This window comes from Acomys minous, assembly GCF_964271855.1.
Source record: "Acomys minous genome assembly, chromosome: 9".
NCBI lineage: Eukaryota > Metazoa > Chordata > Mammalia > Rodentia > Muridae > Acomys > Acomys minous.
This window is the reverse complement of record NC_140490.1, coordinates 45,063,030-45,083,915: the sequence shown is the minus strand read 5'-3', so window position 1 is coordinate 45,083,915 and position 20,886 is coordinate 45,063,030. Positions and strand designations below refer to the sequence as shown.

The following is a 20,886-nucleotide window of genomic DNA, read 5'->3' as shown; positions in this document are numbered from 1 at the left end:
TTCTAGTTTGGGGACTGAGAGCCATAACTCCCAAACCCTTCCTGGAACCCTTCAGAATCCAAGTGTTGGGCAAAAGGTCCAAGTGGTTCTTATTTTTCCATAAAAACAAAGCAGAAGGGTAGAGAGCATCTTGTTAGTTCCAATAGGCTTGGACAAGGACCATCTTTGTGTGTATGTGTGTGTGCATGTTCATGTATATATGGATGCATTTTTGTGCATATGCATATGGAGGCCAGAGGTCAACCTCAAGTGTCATTCATTCCTCAGCTGCTGAACACCCTTTCTCCCCCTCTCTCTCTCTTTTTTTTTTTTGACACAAAGTCTCACTGTGTAATTCAGTTGGCCTGGAACTCTCTATGTAGACCTCAAACTCAACAGAGATCCACGTGCTTCTGTCCTCAGCCCTCTGAGTTCTGGGGTTAAAGGTATGTGACATCACACCCAGATTTCCTTTTCTGTTTTGACACAGTCTCTCACCGGCTTAGAATTTGTCAAGTAGCCTAGGCTTCTTGGCCATTGAACCCCAAAGATCCACCAGTCTTCACTTCTCCATCACTGGTATTACACGCTGGTGACATCATGTTCAAAGGGTGTGTGTGTGTGTGTGTGTGTGTGTGTGTGTGTAGGCATGCACACATGTATAGGGAAGCCATCAGTCAACATCTGGTATGTCCCTCGAATTTTGTGTATGAATGTTTTGCCTGCATGCATGTCACATATGCTCAGCATGTGTTCGCAGTGCCCTCAGAGGCCAGAAGAAGGTGTTAGACTTCTTGGAACTAGAGTTACAAATGCTTATGAGCCACCATGTGGTTTCTGGGAATAAAACCCTAGTCCTCTGGAAGAGCAGCAAGTGCTCTTAACCACTGAGCCGTCTCTCCAGCCTGTCTTGTTCTTTTGTTTTTGTTTTTTGTTTGTTCGTTTGTTTGTTTTTTAATTCTGAGGCTGAGTCACTTACTGAACCTGGAGCTCATCAGCTGGGCTAGGCTGTCTGGCCAATGAGCTACCAGGGATCTACTTGTCTCCTGCCCCCAACACTGGAGTTACAGACACATGCTGCTGCCTTTAGCTGTGACATGAGTGTTTGCACGGGGTCTAAGCTCAGGCCCTCATACACACACACACACACACACACACACACGTTACAGACTTGAGCCATCTCCCCAGGTCACTTGTCCATCTTCTTTTACGTAAGATCGCAGGATTGTACTCAGGTCCCTGTCTTTGCAAGGTAAACACGTTACAACCTGAGCCCCCAGACACCCTTGTCTGCTCCCAGGACCAACAACTAAGCATCCGGCCAAAGCTCCCAGGGGCAGCTTGTGTGGCTGTGTTGGGGTGATGAGCTTTCAGTAATGTTTGTTTCCTCCTCAAAGTTCCTCAATAACTCCTAAGTTTCACGGAGATTATTCACAATATTTGTTATCAAGAGAAAACCCAACCCATTTAAAAATAAGAGCTCAAAACTTCTGGTTGTTCATCCAAGATTCCCAGCCCAGAGCAGTGGGAATCTTGCAGACACCAAGCAGCGCAGTGAGAGCCAGCTGCTTGGTGTCTGTTCACGTATGGAAATTTTAATTCCTACTTCAAAACCCCCAAATTTCTCCTAGGAAAAATGTAGCCAAGAAACCAAGAAGGGAGGGGATGTGGAGCGTGAGTCCCTTTTCTGAAAACATTTCTCCCCCAGAAAGCTTTCTAAGTAATATTAAACTATAGTGTCTTCTGGGCCAAGAGTAAACAATATTTCCCACACTTTGACATCATTTTACCTGTGTTTGCCTTCTTGTCTCTGGAAGTGACTGCGGGGTGCGCAGATCTGTGTGTGAAGTCAGGCAAGCTCACTGACCTCAGCTGGGCCCTTCACTTCAACTAGGTCATGCGTATAAAAATGCTGGGAACAGAGTAGCTAATTAACAAGATTTCTCTTTACCTCTTGATCTTTCTTTTTTTTTTTTTCTTTCTTTTTTTTTTTGGTTTTTCGAGACAAGATCTCTCTGTGTTAGCCTGGACTCACTTTGTAGACCAGGCTGGCCTCGAACTCACAGCAATCCGCCTGCCTCTGCCTCCTGAGTGCTGGGGATTACAGGCATGTGCCACCACGCCTGGCTACCTCTTGATCTTTAAAAAAAAAAAAGTCTTTTAAAAAATATTTAACGGTTTAGTCATCTTAGCCCACAGAGCATTTAAGCACTGAACTAAAGTGGCAACGCAGGCTCAGTGCCTAAGTGAAGTGGCATTTTGAGAGCTTCCCAGACAGGGGCCATAATTACAGGGTGACTCTGGCAGTCGCTACCAATAACATTTGAGTCTGCAGTGAAGAAGTGAAAAAGCAATTGTTTCTTTCTACCTATAACAAAAAGCTCTGATGTGTCTGCCCCTCATGCAAAGTCTATGACTGGTGCACCCCCCCCCCCCACCTTACACTTATAAGAAAAAGGGCATCGACGCATAAATAGTGATCCATAAAAACTAAGACATTAAAGGAGGGGCCACGCCCCTACTCCATCAGACCCTGAATAGACCGTAATTCCAGCATTGTTCTGGTGCAGCTGCGCGGTGTCAGCCAGGAACACACTCGGAAGCCTGAGTGATGCTGGGACCTGCATCTGCTCTCAGCATCCGATCCAGACGTTAAATCCTGCCAATGGTTATTTTTTTTTTTTTTTACCATCTCTTGGGACCCTATTCCCAGCTCCCCACTTAAGCAAAACTATTTGGGGTTCAGTAGCAGGTGTGTACTTAAAGGGTTGCTTTTACTAGGACGAGGCTGAGCTGGGAAGCTGGGAATGTGAAGAAGTGGAAAGAAAAGGCTGTCAACAACTAAGGATGCCCACAGCCAGTGTTGTATGAGCTATCTAGATGGGGGAGATGGGAAGAAAGAAGGAAAGAAGAAGGGAGGGAGGGAAGGAGAAGGAAGGAAGAAAGGATAAATTCTATTAGTTTAATAGCTGGTCAGCAATTGGTTAGTGAAGGCCCTGCAATAGGGTTCCCTGGACATAGGGAGACTAAAAGTTCCTCTGCTGGGCTGGGGGTGTAGCTCAGTTGGTACAGTGCCTACCTAGCATGCATGAGGCACTGTATAAACTGGGCACGGTGGCACACACATGAAATCCCAGCTCTTGAGAACTAGAAGCAGGAGGATCAGGAATGCGAAGGCATCTTGGGCTACAAAGCGAGTTTGAGAAGAACGGCCTGCACTCCACGAGACTGACAGAGCTCCTCAGCGGGCTGTGGGAAGGTGGCTGGTTACACCCTCGCTGGCCCACTCAGAGAACTGTGATAGGCACAGGTGCCTGTACCTTCGCTGGCACACACGGGACTGTGATAGGCACCCAGGGATAGGGACTGGTCTGAACAGGGCATCATCAGTCTCTCTCCCCTCTTCCTGAACATATCTCTGCAAACAAGCTTCTTACAAAAACACATATGGGGAAATCAGACGCTCCTCTCGTGGTCCTATATATAGTGACCTGGGATGCTGAGTTGATGGTTTCTGATGGTCCCTGTGCAGCCTCCCTCCCTGGAAGACAGTGTATGCCTCAGCACTAATCTGAAATTCCAAGTGTGAAATGATACTGCACTCACTAACTTTGAAAGTGGACACTTGTGTATGACCTCCCCTAAGGCTGAGGTGGGGCACTCTTATCAGAAGTCAGCTGCCAGCCATTCATGGCACAAATGTGCCCTTGGCTCTTCCACTCCATACAAAGCTGCCAGTAGCCAGACATGGTGGTATACTCCTTTAATCCAAGCACTCTGGAGGCAGAAGTAGGCAGATCTCTGTGAGTTCGTGGCCAGCCTGGTCTACAGAGTGAGTTTCAGTACAGCCAGAACTCTGTTACACAGAGAAACCCTGTCTCAAACAACAAAAACACCCCCCAAACAAACAAGAAAAGAAAGGAAGGAGGAAGAAAGAGAAAGCTGCCAGTAGGTGACAAAGGACCCTATTACAGTGGGTGCCCTGACCCAGTGTGTGTGTGTGTGTGTGTGTGTGTGTGTGTGTGTGTGTGTGTAAAACCCACTTTTCTGAAGCAGTGTAGACCAACAACAAGCTAGAATTCCTGGGCTTACCCAGGAATCTCACGAAGAGCCTGAGAGACAAGCCCTCACCTTGCAGATAAAAAACTAAGTCTCTTTCCCAAGCCTGAGCTGAGTCTGGAGGCCCAAGGATGAGGAGATGCCCTTGGGATCCATCTCAACCCTGGGGCGGATGGATTGGGAACCAGTTGCCTGCCTTGGATAAACAAGGTCAGGACCTTGATTTTCAGGACTCAAAGCCAGATAGATGCCCTTCTGTGGACCACTCCCACCCCTCCACCCCAGAATAAGGTCAGGAAAGGAAGAGAGGTCAGCAGTGGTCAAGAACAGCTTGGGTTCGCCACAGCTGGGTGCTTGGCTTCTATGTACAAGACGCAGCCTGTAACAACCTGCTCAAAGCCTTAGTTTACCAAGTTGAACCCTTCCCCCTCCACACAGATAAACACACATTCTTTTCACCTCAATTTCAGTCAACAATGCCTGTGTTTTCAGTTGTTCTGGAAAAACGAGAAGTTTCTAGTTGTCTTAATTTATGAGTTATGTAGAGTATATGGGACGGTTCTCAACCTTCCTAATGCTGCAACCTCTCAGTTCATACGGTCCCTCATGCTGTGGTGACCCCCCCCAACCATAAGATTATTTTCATTGCTACTTTGTATCTACTTTTGCTACTACTATAAACTGTAATGTAAATATCTGATATGCAGATGGCCTTAGGTGACCCCTGGGTTTCCAATGGCAGAAATAATGCCTAAGGTCCATACAGCTGAACTGGATACTGCAGTGTGTGTCCATAATCCCGGCACTTGGAGGTAGAGAATTAGGAATTCCAACCAAACTACATCTGAGTGTGAGGCCAGCTTAGATGACAAGAGAGAGAGAGGAGAGGAGAGAGAAGAGAGGGAGGGGGAAGGAAAGAAGGAAGGGAGGGAGGTAGGAAGGAAGGCAGGAAGGACGAGTGAAATGTTCCTAGCACAACCTGAAGTGCCCAGGGGCCTGCAGCAGAAAGTGCAGACAGGACACACTGTGTGGCCTTTTGACAGTTTTCCCTTGTTCACCTAAAGAGCAAGTTTCTTTCAATGATCCTCCAATTCCCCCCACATAAAAGGCCCTTTTCTTTTGGCTTATTTCCACTTTCATTAGAGTGTCTTTCAGAGAAAATGGCACTAGAAGCACTAACAAAAAGAAACGAGGATAAAAAGACGCCTGCCACCTGACAGGAGGGCCCCATCATTGTGGGGCCATTATAGGCAATGATCTGTTATTTAAGCACACTAGTTTCCCTTCTTAGCCGTTTGAAAACAAAATTGGAAGAGTGGGCCAAGGGTGGAAAAATCTCATCAAAACCTACTAACTATTGTTCAATAAACACCTAGACAATTCTTTGTAGGAGCTGGGGACCCCAAAAATCACAGCAGGTAGTCAATGACCTCCTAATAGCTCACTTAGGAGAGGGCTGTAAATTGATTAAATCCCTTTTCAAATTACACATCTTCCTCTTCCTCAGAAAGCGTCCTGCCAGCTCCACCCCTTGGAAATCAGCCACACAGAGACCCCAGGCCGGGGGCCCAAAGCCGCTTGAAATCCAGGGTACTTACCGACTTCCTTTGCGAATGAAAGTCACTTTAAAACAAACAAGAGGAATTTGTGCCTTCCGTAGTCCTGAGCAGGCAACCTAGGAGGCTGGCACACTACACTTTCAGAGGGACAGCTTCCATAGGAGCTCAGCTGGGTCCCAGAGGGCAGGAAGCTGGGGCGTCTCCTCAGAGATGTCAAGAGCTGAGCTCTGCTTCAAGATCCTGATCAGCCCGGCCTGGGGTCCTGTGGGTGGTCCTGCCTCCCTGGCAGCGCCCTTGTCTTCTGCGGGCCACAGCTGCAGAGACTGAGCCCTGACAAAGCCAGCACGTGGAGAGCTGGGGAGACAGGCAGGCGGGGCTCAGCCCGGGATGCCACAGACTGGTCCCCATAGCAACACGGCAAGGCACTGGGCTGGTGGTGCCGAGCTAGTGGTGAGTGGGGCCAGCAGCCTGGGGGAGCAGGAATCCACGTGGCTTTGGGCTCCAGGAGGTCTCAGGGGGAAAGGCTGCTTATTTTTCTTGACACCATCATCTGCGTGCTGCTTCTGAGAGACTCTTAGGGTTCTGAGGCTTTAGGGATCTTTAAAAACTCTTAATGTCACAGAGAACTCTTTTCGGGGGTGTGAGGACACTTTACTCTGTGTGTAGGGAAGCTATAGTGAAAATGTGTTTTCTTGAGTTCTTTGTATGAATGCTGTGCTAGGGTGTACATACTTATGTGTAGTCTAAAGAGAGGGTGATTTGCACAATGTGTGCTGTGTGTAACACATATGTGACTTGTGTATGTCTGTGTGTGACATGTGGATAGTATGTATCTATCTGTGTTGTAGGTATGTGGTCATATGGTGTCGTGTTTTGTGATTTAGGATAGTCTCCACCGTGCTTGTTATAAGTGGGGAAGGTGGACTAAGCCCTGAGGAATCCCACAGCTCCGAGTGCCCACCAGCTGGCCAGAAGTCATGAAGCAGTCCTCTGGGTGGCCAGGCCTGCCCAGCCATCTGCCTCCAAGCCCAGAGCTTCTTGGGTTTTATTTATTTGTCCATATGTCCACCATCTCATTACACGACTGGAATTCATTAGAGCAAGGCCAAAGGCTCACAGATGCCCCTGTAGTGGCCCCCACATGTTAGTGATAGGACAGAGAGAATGGATGTTTAAGATGCTGCTTGTGAAATTAAGTGTGAAAAAGAGAAGCCATTCTAAAGGAAAAGTTTGTCCCCCGAGAAGCTGGGTCTTCCTCCACCTCCCTGTGGAGATCTCTGAGTGAGTTCTCGTTCCTCAACGCTGGAGGAGTCTGTGGTTTCTAATGCCTGTGTCTCTGACGCAGGGCCTAGCTCACAGTCATTGCCTGGGTGATTTCAGTGGGTACTGCGTTTGCATGTGCTTTATTCTTTAACCAGGATCTACCCCACATGGAGACACTGTTTTCTCACTCTGCCATCAGTTGTAAATGTTCTGTTGATTCTCCCACTACTGAGAGAACCTTTCCACCCAGTCCTCCTGGTCTCTGGCCTGTTCTTCCCTGAGCCTCCCCCCACCTTCCCCCATCCAAACCCTGACCGAGGATGGAAATGGGTGGAAACAAGCGATGAGGAACTCCTTTCTGTCCAGTGTGCAGGTTCCCTTCTCCAGCCCTGAACCACAGGCCCACCCAGCCTCAGCTGACATCCAGAATGATGACCACAGACAGTGACTCTTTTTTTTTTTTTTTGAGACTCATTTTTTCCATGGCCATTTGACCTGACCATTTTAAAGATGGATGGAGAACTTTTTGCCTGCCTAAGATATCTCACCCTACCCAGAACACACAGATCTACTCCCTTCCAGATCTCAGGTTCTGTTTGTTTGTTTGTTTGTTTGATACATGTGTTTCTGACTGCCCTTGAACTCACTGTGTAGCTGAGGATAACCTTAAACGCTGATGTGTCTGCCTGTATTGCCCAAGTACTGGGACTATAGATGTGTGCTACCACATCCAGTGCTGGGGATCCAGCCCAGAGGTCTCTGCATCCCAGGCAAGCATGGCACTACATCCCCACATCCAGATCTGGATCTCTTGTTCCTTATGATCATGATTCTGATATGTTCTTGAGTGTCACGCTAGGGAAGGAAAAGCAGTGAACTGACCCTAATCCCAGAGCTGCAGCTGCCCACGACGTAGTGGGATCTCCTTGTGTGTGTCCCTGTGCGCAGTGTCAGGCAGGAGAGACTACGATGAGAGAGTGCTTGACACCCAGAAAATGCTTACCTCTTAACCCTTCCCCTAGACGCCGCTCTGGCTTTGAAGCTATTGTGTCCCCATCTGGCCTCCACTATGTCGGGAAAATCCCTGAAAATAACAGCGTTGGCTTGAGGTCTGGGGTGAATGTCTTTGTCTCCGGAGGAGCCCTTCATGTGAAGAGCCAAGGCACTGCATGTCATGTGGTCACCAAAATAACTAGAGGGTGACACAGCAAACAGGGAATCACTCAAAATAGGCAGGATGGCAGAGCTGTGGTTAGCGCGCGGAAAAAGATTTCTGAAAATGTGGGGCAGGCAAAGCATGTCGGGAACAATGGGAAATGCTCTTCCCCCTTTTTTTCCCTCCTGCTGTGATGACAAACAGTAAAGAAAAAGCAGGAGGAGGGATTTCTTTTGTCTCTGGAGCACTCACTATGTTACAGGCACTCTTCATAAATGGCTTCATTTAATTAGCCTAATTCAGACAGTTACCCCAAACTAACCTGTCTTTCGGGGAGATTAAAAAAAGGCTACTGGGATGTAGCTCAGTTGGTAGAGTGCTTGCCTAGCATGCAGAAAGTCCTGGGTTCAAATCCCAGTACTACACACACCAGGAGTGGTGACATATGTGCATAATTCTAGCGTTTGGTGGAGACATCGGGATCTGAAGTTCAAATTCATTCTTGGCTGTATAGTGAGGTGAAGGCTAGCCTGGCCTTCATGGGACCCTGTATCAAATATAAAAAGAAAAAAAAAGCTTGCTTTTGAAGTTCCTAAAGCACTGGGTGTGGGAGTGAAGGCGGGGGAATGGACATACAGAAGACAGCACGGTCTCATTTCCGGGATTCACTCCAAATTCTACTCCCCAAAAGAAGGGCCGGGTGGCGTTAAGCACATGTCACACAGAACTCATCCCCAATGGATCTGAGTCTATAGTGGACTTTGTAGTTCAAAATCTAAATTTGAGGTGGAACGTGGGTTTGCCTACGCACACAGAAAAATGTGGGCCATGCTTTAACTCTAAGCTTCATCTGCTGGGTTTGAAGAGACCCCAGCAGCTAGCTGTGCCTGCAGGACATTTCTCCTTTGCTACAGAAGCAAGGAAGGCTGAAGAGCCCTGCGTACAGGCAGCTAGAACATTCTCTTCCCTTCACGCCTTCCTTCCTTTTAGTCTCTCTTCCTCTACTTTTTCGCCTCCTCCTTCTCCTTATTTCTCCTCCTCTTTCTTCTTCTTCTCCCACTTCGTGTGTGTGTGTGTGTGTGTGTGTGTGTGTGTGTGTGTATCTGTGCGCACACACTCTCACAGGCACACACACATGCCACAGTGCACACGTGGAGGTCAGAGAACAACTTTCAGGAGTCAGTTCTCACCTTTCCCCTTGTTTGAGACCTTCTCTGCCAGGCGCCAAGGGCAACTTTCGTGTCTCGCTGGTCCCCGTGACACGTGAATACTGGGCCAGGCCGTGTGTGCAAAGGAGAATAGGCTCATTCACGTTCCTTTCCTTTCTCCCAAGGTCTCTTGGCTTTTTATGGTGCTTCACGCCTGCAGTTTAACAACGCTCAAAGACGATTTAAAGTTAAAGCCAGGGGAGTGGGGGGGGGGGGTGGGAGTGGGGGCGGTGGCTAGAGAGATGGCTTGGCAGCTACGAGAACCTGTTACTCCTACAGAGGACCCAAGTTTGGTTCCCAGCACTCTGCAACTCCAGCAGTGGAGGATCCAGGACCATCTGGACTCCTTGGGCACTGCTCTCACATGTACAAACCTACACATGGATATCCGTACACATACATACACAATTTAAAGTAAAAATAACACCTTAAAAAAAGTTTTACGGAAATCAGTCGGGGCAGGCAGGCGGTGCATCTCTGGGGTAGGGGAGGCTCCTGGGTGTCTATGAGGATGATCTTAGCTGAGACTCCAAGCAGCAGGTGTTACGGAACATGACGTCCACACCTCCTGTAGTCGTATGGGCCCCCCATTGGAAGGAAGGGGACATCAACCCACCCATAAAACTTTCAACCCAAAATGTGTCTCGCCTACAAGAAGTGTAGGGGTAAAGATAAACCAGAGATTGAGGGAATGGCAAGCCAATGACGGCCCAACTGAAAACCCAGCCCATGGGAGAGAGCCAACCCTTGGCACTATTAATGATACTCTGCTGTGCTTGCAGACAGGAGCCTGGCATAACTGTCTTCTGAAGAAGCTTCACCCAGCAGCTGATGGAAACAGATGCAGAGACCCACAGCCAAACAGTAGGATGAGCTTGGGGAGTTCTGTGGAAGAGTGGGAGGAAGGACAGAGGAAGCCAGAAGGGTCAAGGGCACCACAAAAAGACTTACAGAATCAACTGAGCTGGGCCCGTGGGAGCTCACAGAGACCGAACCACCCACTAAAAAGCTTGCATGGGCTGGACCTAGGCCCCCTGCACATATGTAGCACGTGTGCCGTGGGGTCAACATGTAAGTCTCCTAACAACAGCAGTAGGGGCTGTCTCTGACTCTGTTGTTTGCCACCAGATCCCTTTTCCTAGCGGGGCTGCCTTATCAGGCCCTGGTGGGAGAGGATGCACTTAGTCCCGCTGTGACTTGAAGTGCCAGGGTAGGTTGAGACCCCCCTGGGGCCTCCCCTTCACTGAAAAGAAGGAAAGTAGGGAATGGGAGGAGGGGGGTGCGTGAGGGTGTGACTGGGAAGAGAGAAGGAAGGGGGATGGATGTGTTCAGGCTGTAAAGTGATTAAGTAAATAAATAAACAGGAAAAAAATAAATAAAAAGAAAAAATAAGTTTTAATTATTAGCACAACTTTTATGGTCTCGTTTACACCTTGCTATCCCAGGTTTAAAAAAAAAAAAACAAAAACAAAAAACAAAAAAACAAGCAACCATATGATCAGGGAGGCAGAGGCAGGTGGATCTCTGTGAGTTCGAGGCCAGCCTGGTCTACAAAGTGAGTCTAGGACAGCCAAGAGAGCCAGCTGCTGCCTGGAGGGCAGAGTTCATTGTATGTGTCAAAAGAAACATATTCCTTTTCTTTCCATTTTCTTATCTACATCATAAAAGCTCTGAGACTCCTAGCATGGCTCTAAATGTGGTCCCCTGCCCCGATGACTGCTCATAATCTGGCACGGTGCTCATGTTGGCTGACCCTGTCCAATACCTTGGGTACGTTGCCCAGGCCCCTTAACCAATGTCCTGATGTTCCCTTAGCCCAAGTTTCTGCTCCTCCTCTTCCTCCCCCTAGGCCACTCCTTGTGCCTAGAATGTGAGCTCTGAGAGTTCCAGGCCCATGCAAAGCCTGGAAAAGGAGGCTAGGAACCAAGCCCAACAAAGTCCAAAAACGTCCCAGAACAGGCCACACACCTACATCCTCAGCATCCAAATTTATCAGCAACACCGGATGCTTAGTGCTCCCTCCATCAGGAAACAGCAGGCGGCAGTGCCAGCCGTACTGAGACATCAGTGGGCTACATATGCCCCGGGGCAGTGCACTGACATTCAGGGACTCGAGCACTTTCCCATGAACAGATAACACTTTCTAACTAATTCTTAGGGTAAAGGAGGAAAAAAATTTTTTTAATTTAAAAACTGGGCTTGGGAGAGGAAAGGACTTGAGGAGTCTGGCGTAACTGGCTTAAAACTTACTATGTAACTGAGGATCTAAGGATGACCTTGAATTCTTCCCCCTTCCCCCCCGCCCCCACCATCCCTAAGACAGAGATTCTCTGTGTAGGTCTAGCTGTCCTACTACTCTCTTTGTAGACCAGGCTGGCCTCGAACTCACAGAGATCCACCTGTCTCTGCCTCCCGAGTGCTGGGATTAAAGTTATGCATCACCATGCCCCAAAACCTTGAGTTCTTGATCCTCAGGTTTCCACATTCCAATGCTGAACTCATGGTGTGAACCACCATGCTCAGATTAAGATATGCTTTGGGGCCTGGAGAGATGGCTCAGAGGTTAAGAGCACTGACTGCTCTTCCAGAGGTCCTGAATTCAATTCCCAGCAACCACATGGTGGCTCACAACCATCTATAATGTGATCGGGTGCTCTCTTCTGGCATGCAGGCAGAGCTCTTTAAAAAAAGGAAAAAGAAAAAGAAAAGAAAAAAGAAATAATTTGGGCTGAAATCTCAAAATTGGCTGGAGGGAGGTAAAACCATGTTTATGTGGGAAAACCGCAGCTCTGGATGTTGTGAAAGGTGTTTGTTAAAGAGAAGAAATATATGAAAGGCAATGTAAGCTTTTCTCTATATTGCAAAGCTAAGAAACAAAACAACCCTAAAACACACACATGTGTGTGAGTGTGCATGTGTGTGTATGTGTGTATGCGTTCGTGTGTGTTAGTGTGCATGCACCTGTGTGCATTTGATATTACATGTCCTCCTCGATTACTTTCCATATCATTGTCATCATTTGAGTGGTACCAGAGATTGAACCTAAGGCCTTGAGCTTTCATGGCAAATGTTCTACCACCGACCTCTCTCTCCCCAGTCCCACCTTATTTTTTTAAACAAATTTTCTCCCTGAACCTGGAGCTGACTGGTTCAGGGAGATTGGCTAGCCAACAAGCACCAGGAGTTCTGTCTGCCTCCCAGCACCGGGATTACAGGCATGCACTGTCATATCCAACTTGACAAGAAAGCTATTAATGGCATTTTATACCCCAGGAAGTGCAAGAGACTGGCTTACAAGCGGCCCACCTCTACCCAGCTGCAGTCGTCCCATTTGTCTAACCCAGGTGGGCACCTAGTTGAGTCCCCTAGGATACACACCTACTAGATCCACCTGATCACTGATCCTGGAAGGGTTCTTCAGGTGTCAGTAGTGAGCTACACAGGGCCACACCCTCTTGGGTGCTTCATAACTGCTGTCTGCCCCACGGCCAAGCCACTGCTCACTGCTTATGAGCCAGTGAAATCCTAAAACAAGGGCTCTTCGTGTTGCAGAATCCTAACACCCGCTGCAAGGAAAACAGCCCACATATCCTCCCATTGGGTGGATTTGTTTTTATTGCCTTTGCTCCAAGTTTCCTCTCAGTAGGTCATGTTAAGGTGGTCGCCGGGTCAGATGTTACTCATTCTCTTTAAAATAGTTTATCTGTAAATCAAGCATCTCTACAGCTCAGTGGGGCCTGATCATGGGGCACCATCACTGTGGCTGTACACCTGCCAGACCCCCCCCCCCCAATGGTTCTCCAGTCATCCCATGGCTGTCCTCAAGCATCTGCTTGCATCTCTCACAGGATGTTCCATCACATTGTGAGCTCTCTTGGCACTGTCTTCCGAACCACTCGTGCATTGTGGGTACTTCAGATTTCAAGACTGTTTTGGGTCCCTCAGGCTTAGTGAAGTTCCATTTAGTGTCCGCTTGGAAGCCAGTAATTTCATCTCTAACAATAGATCTTACATAGCAACTGACAAAATTGTCCAAAATTCCAGTATTCACCACTAGGTGGCACTCAAGAACTCCTGCCATCAGCCTCAGTCTAAGGTCTGGAAACTGTCTCTGTGTGTGTGTCTGTGTCTGTGTGTGTCCGTGTCTGTGTGTGTGCGCACACATGCACGCATGTACCACATGATGGTCTGAAGAGAATTTATTGGTGATAAGATTATGTTGTCACTAATTAACATGATCATCTTTTTGCCTGACAGGTATTGGATATTGTTTCAAACTAATGGCATATAATTATGCATATGGGATTAGATAATTCTGTGTGTTCTCATGGAGTGTAGCCCATTTATATGGGTTGAAGAGCAAACTTACGGGTTTGCCATCTTATAACAGGGGGGGAGGGATGTCTCTAATCTGACGTAGTATCCGTCCTGCAAACACAATCAGGTAGCAGAGATGGCCGCCTCACAGAAATGCAGACAGACATTCCTACACGTTCTCAGCTTAGTCTCCTTGAGCCAGCAGCCATCACTTCCTCATCTCCTTCCCACCTAACTGGAGCCCCAGTCAGGACTTCACCAACAAGGTGATGGGATTACAGTTTATGGGGGCCCCATGTCCAAGTGTGCCAGAATAATTTCTCCTCCAGCCCCTGGGGACTTCACTCACACAGCTGAGGGTATTTGGAAATAGAGCCTTTAGGAGGTGGTGAGGGTGGGGTTCCTATCATGGGAACTTGCTGAGAGCTTGCTCCCCACTCCTTATCCACTCTCCCCTCTGTGTCCACCTCCTTTCCCTCTTCTAATTGTGGGACATGTAAAAAAAAAAAAGTACTATTTTTTTTTCTGTCTCTATTTCTTGTTTTGTCCTGTGTTTTCTATCAAAAGGTGAAATAAGATACAACTCTGCCTTAAAAATTATAAAGAAGCCACTTGGCAGATATTCAAATTCCTCCAGGGTCAGTAATTTGTTAAAATCAAAACATGTGTGCAAGGTTGCCCTCAGTGCTGAGGTTTTCATGCTGTTTACCAGTTGCAGTGCTGTAAGTCAGCTGTAAGTCATGTACGAATGTGAAGTCTAGCTGCGACCACTCAGGGCAACACACAGGACTGATGCCTGTTAGGAGTGCTTACCTGCTTGATCTGGCTCAAGTACTTACCCTTCTGTAAGAATAAAACCTTTTGTCTTGATGAGACACTTTGGGCTGTGTGGCCGTTTTGCTGAGCTTCATCTCTTACCTAGTGTAGAAGCCACAGCAGACTTGAACGCGGTCATGGTTAGAACCCAGCCTTCTGCTCAAACATGATCTTGGCTCCCGGCACAGGCTGGCAAGCCTTTGGCTGAATGCTCAACTATGAAGTCACAGGGACAGAAGCTGGGAAGCAAGGGCTTATGCATAAAAATAAAACAAAACAGCTACGTATTGTCAGGGAGACAGAGTTTGAGAACAAACAAATACACAAACAAAAGCCCTATCTGAGTTGGTACAATACTGCATTTCAAATACCCAGTATTTAACAAACACTCAGAAAAAAGAAATCCAGAAGGAATTGTGTCCTACTGTTCTCACACACTGGATGTATCAGACAAAGCCTTCAAAGGAGCTATTCTAAAGTTCAACGATGATGGTTTTTTTTTTTAAGGAAAGTTAAGTAGCTAAAAGCTGTGCGTGACAGCAATGATTCAACAAATAGGGAAATTCAGCAAAGGTGGGTTATACAGAAGAGCTAGGTGGAGGTGCTAATTTTGAAACTGAGAACCATAACAGAAGAGGACGCTTACTAAAGGCGTCAGAGCCAGAGCAAACAATTGCTAACTTAAGGATGGAGCGATAAAAATTGGCCAATCTGAAAACAAAAAGAAATAGAGATGGATAGCAATTTTCCCAGCCAAGAACAGCACAGGCTCTTTGTGTCCAACACCAGCAATTTCCATAAATATTTAGCTTGATGTGTGCAATTGGGAAATTTCCAGAATTCTGTAGACTGAGCATTTGCATTCTTTGTTGTTGTTGTTGTTCTGCTGTTTTGATTCTTTTCTCCAGACTCATAGGTGTTCTTTGCGGAGGGGGTGGGGGGTGGGGGTGGGAGGGAGCCCGAGGGACGGGGGGGGGGGGGGGGGGACTCGGGGTAGGGTGGGGGCGAGGATGACTTACTAATCCTATATTGCATGAAAATTGATGATCACAGGGCTGGAAAGGTGGCTAGGTGAGCCTGAGGACCCGAGTTCAGATCCCCAGTGTGTGCCTATAATCCCAGCCCTGAGGAGGCAGAGCGGGGGTGGGGTGGGGTGGGGGGCAGAAGTCGGGGGCTGGGTTGCTGAGCAGCCAGTCCAGCTGAATCGCGATACACTACAGGCTCTCCCTGCCGAAAACAAGATGGAGAACTGTTGAAAGAGACACTTGGTGTTGACCTCTGGCTTCCTCTCATACCCCATAGCCCCACACGAACACATACACCCAACATACTCATATATGCCCACATAACAAAAATGTAACATCTTGTTTACAATTTTATCTAGCCATCTATTTATTTTTGCAATACTTCGGGTTAAACCTAAAAGCTTCGTGCCTAGTAAGTGTGGTTCTCCTCTTTCCTGGGGGGGGGGGGGGGCTGCTGGCCACCAGCCCACAAAGGCAAGAGCAGCGAGACACCGAGCTTGGCAGGCTGTAAGCAGCACAGAGATCTAACACTCTGGGAACCACTTCAGGAGCTAGTTCAACTTTACTCAGGGAGAGCAAAGGCTGTATACCCCTTGGGGAGTGGGTCAAGGGCTTCCAGGATAGGTGTTCATAATTGGTTGGAACCAGGCACTTTTAGGATACTTGTTTTGCATTTGGCAGCACCTCCTATTATACAAACAGGAACATAGTATCTAATTGTCCTAATTGTCTAATTGTAGGGAGGGGAGAGCTAGCAGGGAGCTGTGTCAAGGGCCATTTGTCAAATGTAGCTAGGGGCATCTATGTCTAAAGACACTCTGCAGATGGAGTCAGGCAGAGAGCAGGAAGCCCTGCTGGGGAGAGGGAGTCCTACACCTAATGCTTGGAGTGGCTGTCTGACCCAGAGGACTGCAACCTCAAACACCAGGGCAATTCCAACAGCAAGGAAGTGCTCTACAAGTCAGGTGGAGGTGGCCCTCCAGCACTCAGGAGGCAGAGGCAGGCAGATCTCTGTGAGTTCGAGGCCAGCCTGGTCTACATAGCAAGTCCAGGACAGCCACAGCTACACAGATAAACCCTGTCAAAAAAAAAAAAAAAAAGCTCTACAACTACCTTGTATCTTGCCCACTCTATTTACTTTATCTTTCAAGCCAGCTACCCACTGAGTTGCCCAGGCTATCCTTAAACTATCTCTGTAGCCTAGGCAAGCCTTGACCTTTTGATCTCTTGCCTCAGCCTCCTAAATGCTGAGATTATGAGCATGTACCACCATGTCTAAGTCTAAATAACATTTTGTTGTTGTTGTTGTTGTTTTGAGACAGGGTTTCTCTGTGTAGCCTTGGGGCTGTCCTAGAACTCATTTGGTAGACAAGGCTGGCCTCGAACTCACAGCAATCCTCCTGCCTCTGTCTCCCAAGTGCTGGGATTAAAGGTGTGTGCCACCATGCCCAGCCTTTAAATAACATTTTTTTTAACAAACTTAATTCACTTTATTTTTCTTGTATTAAAACCCCTATGTGTCCAGGCTGTGCTGGCTAGTGAGCTCCAGAGGTCTGCCTCCCTCTGTCTCTTGTCTTGCTGCTGCTGGGATTGCAAACATGTACCACCATGCTCTGCTTTCCACATGTGTTCAAGGGATAGCACTGAAGCCTTCACACGTGCAAGGCAAGGGCCTGCTGTTCACCCAAGCCGGCCTGCAGTTCACTAAGTGGTCCAGGCTGGCCTCCCGTGCCTGGCTTGATAAGCAGGGGGACGGAGAGATGGTTCGGTGATGAGAATGCTGTGCAAGCCTGAGCACTGAGCTTGAAACCCCAGAACCTATTTAAAAAGCCAGGCCTGGATGCACGTGCCTACTACCCAAGCCTTGAGAGGTAGATAGAGGCAGGCAGGGCTGAAGAGCTGGCTTGAGTAATTTAAACTATATAAATATGTCAAATAATCCCAGTAACGAAGCACTTAGTGTGCAACTGGAACTATGCTGTTCAGCACATGCTGAGCTTAAAACAGGCTGTTAAGTCTGCAGAAACTTCCTGACTAAATAGCTTCTATTAGAAAGGTTAATAATGTATTCTTCCAGTTACTCACTCCTAAAGGCTTTATCTCTTTCTAACTCCTGTACTACACTTTACTGTCTCGACTGTCCTCTTGAGCTGGTCTCAGCCTGTGTGTCTGAGTGGAATCCTTAAGCAATAGTTACCACTGTATGTCTCTTTCCAACACTATCTTGGTTGATGTTGGTAGCTTAAAACTGGCTGTGGATGAAGTATTTAGAGTAAAGAAATCATAAAGTTTTATAAATTGGGACTCTATTATTTATTTATTCTTTTATGTGTGTGAGCATTTTGCCTGTATGTATATGAATGCGCCACATGTCTGCCTGGTGCCCATGAAGGTCAGAAGAAGGTGCCAAATCCTCTGCATCTACATCTGAAGTCTCAGATGGTTGAGAACCACCATGAGGGTGTTGGAAACCAAACCTAGGTCTTCTGCAAGAGCAACCAGGCACCAGGAAGGAAGACCTCACCAAGAGTTGGGGCATGCTGGTACATGGGTGTTCCAGGATGGTGAGAAAACAGATTTTTTTCTTTCTTTTTTTTTTTTTTTTTGGTTTTTCGAGACAGGGTTTCTCTGTGTAGCCTTGGCTATTCTGAACTCACTTTGTAGACCAGGCTGGCCTCGAACTCACAGCGATCCGCCTGCCTCTGCCTTCCGAGTGCTGGGATTAAAGGCGTGCGCCACCACGCCCGGCTTTCCTTTTTTCTTTTGGTTTTTCGAGACAGGATTTTTCTGTGTAGCCTTGGCTGTCCTGGACTCACATAGTAGACCAGGCTGGCCTTGAACTCACAGCGATCCACCTGCCTCTGCCTCCCGAGTGCTGGGATTAAAGGCGTGCGCCACCACCCCTTGGCTGTACCCCTCTTTCTGTGGTGTGTTGTTATGAGCATGAGCAAGCAAATGCACTCACAGGCTGGGTATGGTGGCGCACGCCTTTAATCCCAGCACTTGGGAGGCAGAGGCAGGCGGATCCCTGTGAGTTCCAGGCCAGCCTGGTCTACAAAGTGAGTCCAGGACAGCCAAGGAGGCTAACACAGAGAGACTATGTCTCGAAAAACCAAAAAAAAAAAAAAAAAAAAAAGGCAAATGCACTCGCTGGTGTGAGTGCTGTTATTAAAGTTCTGTCAGTAAAAGCATCTCTTCCTTCTCTCTGTTTACCCCACCTCCACCCATCATGCTACTGCCTCATCCCTCACCTCAGATGAAAACGGTGAACTCCAGCAGCACTTGGGAGCAGAGCTCTGTGAGTTCAAGGACAGCCTGGACTACAGAGTGAGTTCCAGAGACTCACTGCATAGAGAGAGACTGTCAAAAGGAAAAAGGGTAAAAATAGAGAAGAAAAAAGAAAGAGGAAAAAAGAAAAGAAAAAGAAAGAAAAGAAGAAAAACCCTTCAGTCCTTCTCTTCCCTAGATGGCTGACACCTCTGTGCTCATGGCCTGAACCCCCATTACAGTGTTTCTCCCATTTCGTTTAAAATCATCCTTTGAAGGAGAGATTTTTTTACCCACTCTCCCCTCACTGTCACTCTTGCTCTTGTTTCTGTTGCCCGTTAAGCTTTCTTCTGGAGTTTTATAGTGCTAATTAGGGTTTTTTTGTTTTGTTTTTCTTTCTTTTTTTAAAAAGATTTATTTATTGTATTCATTGCATATGAGTGCTTTATCTGCAGAAGAGGGCATCAGATAACATTATAGATGGTTGTGAGCCAACATATGGTTGCTGGGAATTGAACTTAGGACCTCTGGGAGAGCAGGCAGTGCCCTTAACCGCTGAGCCATCTCTCCAGCCCCCTTGTTTTGTTTTTTCAAGACAGGGTTTCTCTGTGTAGCTTTGGCTGTCCTGGACTCGCTTTGTAGACCAGGCTGGCCTCGAACTCACAGAGGTCCACCTGCCTCTGGCTCCCGAATGGTGGGATTATAGGCGTGCACCACGACGGCCCGGCTAGATTTTTTGATCCTAGTTGGGCTAATTTTGCATCTGACCTGAGGTGGTTCTGTCCTTACTCTTTGACATCCATTGTTTCTGGAGCACTTGCTCATCGTGAAGGCATGGGCTAGTTTCTGTGCTCTCAGTTCCAGCCCACCGATTGATCAGAGTTCTAGAAAACAAACAGAGCTACCTGGAGTTCTGGTAGGGTCCATGTTGGATCCGTGAAGCAGTTAAGGAGTAGGTCAGAGTTTTACAAGACAGAAGGTTCTCTGTGAAGCTAAGAGAGGCACTGGCAGACAGCCTAACTGGTGGCTGATAGTCCCAGTGGGCCGTCTCATCCAGAGCTATCTTGGCTCGAGCCACAGGACCCCATGGCCCCAGATACATGAGGAAAGAAGTGGAGGTCAGGGCAGGAATACCCGAGGGAAAGGAGTATCCATTTGCTCATCAGCTGGGAGTAAGAGGAGAGAAAATTTAAAAGCCGTTTCTCATCCGGTGGCTCTGTCACTGAGTGACCATATGCACTTGTGTAAAATGCTAGTACTGTGTGTGCGTGCCCACACACACGTGTGAGAACACCTTGTGGAAGTCAGTTCTCTCCTTCCATCATGTGGATCTGGGGATTGGAGTCAGGTCTTGGAGCCTTCTCAACCATCTCACTACCCTAATAAATTAATACCAAGGCACAGGCCTTAGAGCAGGACAAATGCTAATAAGGATATTAAGGTCTCCAGTGCTACCATTGATGATGTGTCTGAGCTCTCCGAGGCCTGACACAAAAATTTGTTGAAGTGACAAATTTAATAAGCTCATGACCATTTGCTGTTGTACAGCATGGGTAGTTAGGAATGCTATGTCATGCACTGCTCTTCTAGGTTAATCAAGTACACCCAAGTGGGCAGCTACCTGAAGATGAGACCACTTTGCTCCGGGGCCATCAAGAAAGTGCTCACATGGACAGGGACAGTTCTCCAGGCAACAGCAAGTGAACAGGGCCTGACAATGTGCCCCATATGAGTCAAGTCCTCTCCAGGCCTTCTTTGTGCAGGACTGGCCAGCTTTGTCTGGGATGCCTGGCACATTGGAGCCTTTGTTCACAATTGCACAGCAGGTTGATAGGGAGAAGTCCACTCCTTTTTGCCCCTAGGACTTCTGCAGTCCTGTGTGCATTTCTGCTAGAAGTCCATCCTCTTGTACATTCCCTGCCTCATCACCAGAGGGCGCACATTTCCAGGGAGCGGGGCTGGATCAGGCTAGGCTGTATCAGAGGAATTCCCTTGGGACTCTAGCTGGAGGCCCAGGCATGGGCTAGAAAATGCTGGGCCTTGTCAAGGTTCCTACCCTCCTGGAGGTGACATTCTAAGGTGACCCACAGTGTAAGAGCACACAGTACTCAACAGAGGGAAGCAACTCAAGGCCAGAAGAGGAATCAACACTCAGGTGGGTGGTGTGAAGAGGCCCTTCTCGAGCCTGTACAGACTTGGAAATGGTTGCAACACCTTAACTTTGTTCTGAGAGGGGA

The 20,886-nt window shown here is 47.8% G+C and overlaps 1 protein-coding gene across 1 annotated transcript in view; it reads right to left on the bottom strand.

Annotated features, from left to right (window-relative positions):
- The window catches only part of FGD3 (FYVE, RhoGEF and PH domain containing 3), a 66,177-nt gene extending 60,293 nt beyond the window's left edge, over window positions 1-5,884 (bottom strand). Inside the window, exon 1 of the mRNA XM_084796084.1 lies at window positions 5,637-5,884. The gene's annotated coding sequence lies outside the window, so the exon portion shown is untranslated. The remainder of the gene's footprint in view (window positions 1-5,636) is intronic.
- Window positions 5,885-20,886: the final 15,002 nt, after the last annotated feature.